Source organism: Adiantum capillus-veneris, chromosome 22 (assembly GCF_014529385.1).
Source record: "Adiantum capillus-veneris isolate H3 chromosome 22, ASM1452938v2, whole genome shotgun sequence".
In the NCBI taxonomy this organism is placed as follows: Eukaryota; Viridiplantae; Streptophyta; class Polypodiopsida; order Polypodiales; family Pteridaceae; genus Adiantum; species Adiantum capillus-veneris.
The window spans coordinates 124,928,553-124,933,354 of NC_140952.1; the positions used below are offsets into that span (position 1 = coordinate 124,928,553).

Consider the following 4,802-nt stretch of genomic DNA (forward strand, 5'->3'; position numbering starts at 1 on the left):
ACTTGGACCTGCCATCCCAATTGGCTTGCCTTGGAGCCCTTTGGCCAAAAAAGCCTCATCAAGCATACACTCTAGCCATGACCTGCTTGCCTAGGGCCTCCATACCTGCTTAAGCTCTCCAACTTGCACATGTCCATAGCCTTATCACTACATAGCACACTTCCCAATGCATACCAACTTTGGCTGCACCAATGTTCTATAGGTGTCAACAAACACTATCAATTGTTACCCATGTCCTACTTAAAACCTTTTTAACTTATACCTACCCTCCATGAAGAGTTAAATACAACAAGTATCCATTCTCAAAAAACATGTTATGAGGCTATCACAGTGAGATCGGAAGGCCATTACCTCTCCTTATCAAGTGTAAATTGTGTTTCTTATTTTAAAGTTCATTTTAGGCTTGTGATTAGAAGTCCATCACCCCTTCTTATCCAAGTGGAATCTTTATAATAGGTTGTAAAAGTAAGTAGTTACCCCACTTTTTAAAAGAAATTATACATATTGATTAGATTAAGTTTTGATCAGAAGGCCATCACCCCTTTCTTATCCAAGTGTTTTACCCATTTTTATCCCATGAAGCCTTTTTGTCCATCACTTTAGGCTTTAAAATGTTCTTGTTTCCAATAAATCTAAGGTCAAAAAATGGTTTAATCACTTCTTAGTCAAAATATGATTTAATCACTTTCTATGCAATACAACTGATTGGTTTTAAGGAATATAGTTCATGAGTTACAAATATTAAATCATTCCTACTCAATATCATCAGCACAAGCTAGGTAGTGAAAGGTATTATCAACTAGGCATTAGGCTAGTTATGAACCTATAGTCATCAAAGTAAGTGCCATTGGTAAGCTGGGTTTGAGATGAAACACCTCCTTTATAACCTAAAAGGGCTGAAGTGAACATTTTAACATCTCTAACATCAAAACATTACTAAGTAGGAAAGCCTAACAGCCTCAAATCAGCCAAGTATTCTGAGCCAGCAAGTGGCCACCAACAGGTATTCCGAGCCACCAAGTGGCATTATTTCCAAGCAGCATTCTTATTAAATCACTTACAGTTTAAAGTGATCTTTGTAATCAAGAAATAGATCTAAGGTTTTACACATGTGTCATAAGCAAGATGCTCAACCAGCTAATATCCACAAAAGTGGCTGTAGAATATCAAGCTAAAGTAGTTATTATGTATAAGTATAGTGACCAATACAAATAATTGATTGAGTGCAATGATGCATATAAATTGAAGAGCTTATAGCACTAGAATAATACCAAAAAGAGGTTATGCATCAAGTAACTAGCACTCAAAAGAGATGATGGGGGGGTTTCCAAGGGATAGGAGAGGGGTAACTCCATAGGGTACTCGGAGAAACTAGGGGGAAATTTTACCAAAGAGAAATATTTGAGCAGGTATAGCGCACGAAGGGGTCCAAACCAATATGAAAGCTATAGATCGAACATATCAAGTGGAGTGCCCTTTACTTGGATTAGGTCAAATCATACTCAGTACTGGGCTTTCCAAAGTATAGGGTATGTCATTATTAAGCTACAGATGTCAAAGACATGTGTGTGTGTGTGTGTGTGTGTGTTCACCATGGACATGGCGACATGATGTTGAAGGTGGGGTGCAAAGGTAGCATGGACTCAACATTCTCAAACGTAGCAATGTGAGGAGCACTCAGTGATTGGACATGATGCAAGCTTGAATAACAAAAAAGCTAGCATTAGGGACCTAATTTGTAGATGAGCCAGTCTCACAATGCCTTTTTTGGGGGGGAGAGGAGGGGGTATTTGTTTTCGGTGATCACTAATAGGTAGCACTTCGCTTGCAAGCATGCATGTGTATCGTAGAGATAGCGATATTGCTTGCGATTAGTGAGGTCATTAGTTGGATGCACGTGTCATAGAAACTTGTTGACCTTTTGGTCAACTACTACCGACTGGCTGCAAACGACCACTGGCTGCAGACGAGTGGCAATTGGCTCCGTAATGCATGGAAGAGAAAGCCACTATCTACACACAGTGGGTGAGTGCAACATGGACTCTCTGTTTTACTTTGTCTCTTCATGCTCGGCATAGCTTCATCATCAATCTTGAATAGATCTTTGAGGCCTAAGAGAGAGAGAGAGAGAGAGAGAGAGAGAGAGAGAGAGAGAGAGAGAGAGAGAGAACAAAGGAGAGTGGATAGGTGAGAGATGAAGAGTGGACCAACACAAAGATTGGCCATCTAGGACCTGGGCACCGTTATGAGGTGCTCATGAGGTGCACCTCATCTTGATAAGTTTTTAGGGGCTAGTGGATCTCTGCTTACTATCCAAGGGATTGTGGTTTAGGCACTCCAATGTCTTCTACAAGATCTACCCCAACGAGTGATCCAACTTCTCATAACACTTTTCATGTTCATGCAACAAAATATTCTCCTGCAATTAGTGGCGCCAACAACTCTATCGTCATGTCTATCTTTCTGTATTTTGATGAGAAGGATATTCATACGCTAATAATTTTTTGCTTGCATAGGTAGCCACTCCGCAGGAGTCGAAGGGAGTCTCACTTGTGTATCTTATGTTTATGCAAATATATTTTCCCACCCATCCCCTATTTGAGGGATTGCAAAAAATAAAAAAATAAAAAAATTAATGTGACCATTAAGCCAATTTTTTAGTCTCAAATGCCTTTCATGTTTGTAGAGCAATTCCAAAGAGCGAGCAAGATTTTTCTAGCAAATAAAAAATTGAGCAAACTAATCCATGTAAATCTCAAGGAGCTTATGTAGCCCTATCACCTATAATAGCATTTTGGACTTGATTAATCCTATAATAGCATTTTAGAGTTTCTCCAATAACTCATCCTAAGCTCACCCATATAGAAGCTATCTAAAATGAAGTTTGAGTAAGAAGGAATGCACAAATCAACATGTTAGCACAACCAAATAAATTTCCATTATAAAAATCTCATTGAGTTCTACAAACATGATCCACACTATGTAGTGTTTTGTTGATCAACTCTCCATATCCTAAATGATGCCTCTAGTGAGTTTAAGTGCTAGTGCATTATGGTTAGGAATGCAAGCACAACTAGAAGACACATGAAAGTTGCCATCAAAGAGAGGCAAAGAGAGTCTATCTTGGTAGATCTTTGTTGGGATGACACCTTCTCTCTCTCTCTCTCTCTCTCTCTCTCTCTCTCTCTCTCTCTCTCTCTCTCTCTCTCTCTCTCTCAATCAATCAATAAAACCACGCAACAATGAATAAATTTCATATAAGAAGTGTACAAAAAATTAAACCATCGCAAGTAAACCATCATTGCTCTATATGATGGTGGCTTATAACAACCAGAAGAATGGTGCCACTCCAAAGAAACATTGAGGTTTGAATTTAACACCGTTTAACTTTTACACCTGTCAAAAGCACTACTTTGAGAAAATCATCCTCACAATTTGTTGTAATCACATGTCCATCACCATCAACATCTACCTCTCAGATCATTTTGTCAACCTTTTCATCTGTCAACTTCTCCCATAGATTTGTGATCACATGGCAAAGCTTTGCAACAGAAATAAGCCCATTCTGGTCCTTATCAAAAACCTTAAATGATTCTTTCAATTCCTCCACACAATAAGTATCCTTCATCTTACGAGCCATCAAATTCAAGAACTCAATAAAATCAATCGTTCCATTGCCATCTGCATCCACTTCATTGATCGTCTCATGTAGCTCTGCCTCTATTGGGTTTTGTCCACGTGAGCACATCACAGTACCAAGCTCCGTACTGGTGATATTGCCATCACCATCTTTGTGAAAGAGACCAAAATCTTCCTTGAACTCCAAGATTGGCTCGCTGCTCAATTGCTCCGTCATTGTGCCAAGGAGAGGGGATCTAGCCTAGACGTTGTCGGGATGGGCATCCAATGTTTGGGTGAACGTAGAGTGAACCTAGCCAATAATGGTCGGCCAATGTGGCCGGCCATTATTATAAATGGGAGGCCAAGGCCTCATTTGTAATTATCAACCCCCATTGGCAGAGTGCCAATGGTTAGGCTAGGAATGTGCACCAGATCACCTCGAGGAGGTGAGCTGGGTGGTATAGAACGCTCGATCTTACAAGTGCACACCTAAGTCCTTGTACACTATCCCTATCATGAGGGAGCTTCCAGATGGTGGCTATGGTCAAGTGGTTCATACGATGTGTGTCTGTAGGCGGTCCATGTAGCTGGGAGATCCTATGCGCTCATTAATTATGCACAGAAGAGGGTGCAGAAGAAGACGAAAGAAAAAATGGGAAGAATGGCAAGTCCTGAGGAGAAGAACTACGTCTCCCTCCGTGCTTATGGTGGGGGTCCTTGACTCTCTCTCTCTCTCTCTCTCTCTCTCTCTCTCTCTCTCTCTCTCTCTCTCTCTCTCTCTCTCTCTCTCTCTCTCTCTCTCTCTCTCTCTCTCTCTCTCTCTCTCTCTCTCTCTCTCTCTCTTCCTTGTATTTTTATTAAGCAAGAAAATAAGATTTTACACCCGGATATGACCGGGCAACACGTTTTCAAATGCAAGTGATTAAAAGAGTCAGCAGAATTGGCAAATGACATGTACCTATATCACTTTCATATCAGATCTAACAAAATCACAGCACAACATGTCCATCAACAGGGATTTTCTTGTCAAAATAGTGTTGGTACTAAATGATTCAAGATAATTCCTCTCAAACTCTCAATGCAAAACCATCACCCACCAATTTTCTGCAAGATACTTCATGATGAAGCATGTACATAAATGCCTCTTTACCCCACGGGGACTACTAGTTGTTGTCTTATTG

General features: G+C 40.3%; 1 pseudogene; it reads right to left on the bottom strand.

The window, feature by feature from the left end:
* Nucleotides 1–3,475: 3,475 nt before the first annotated feature.
* LOC147430160 (calmodulin pseudogene) lies at nucleotides 3,476–3,856 on the bottom strand (annotated as a pseudogene).
* Between the last annotated feature and the right edge of the window lie 946 nt (nucleotides 3,857–4,802).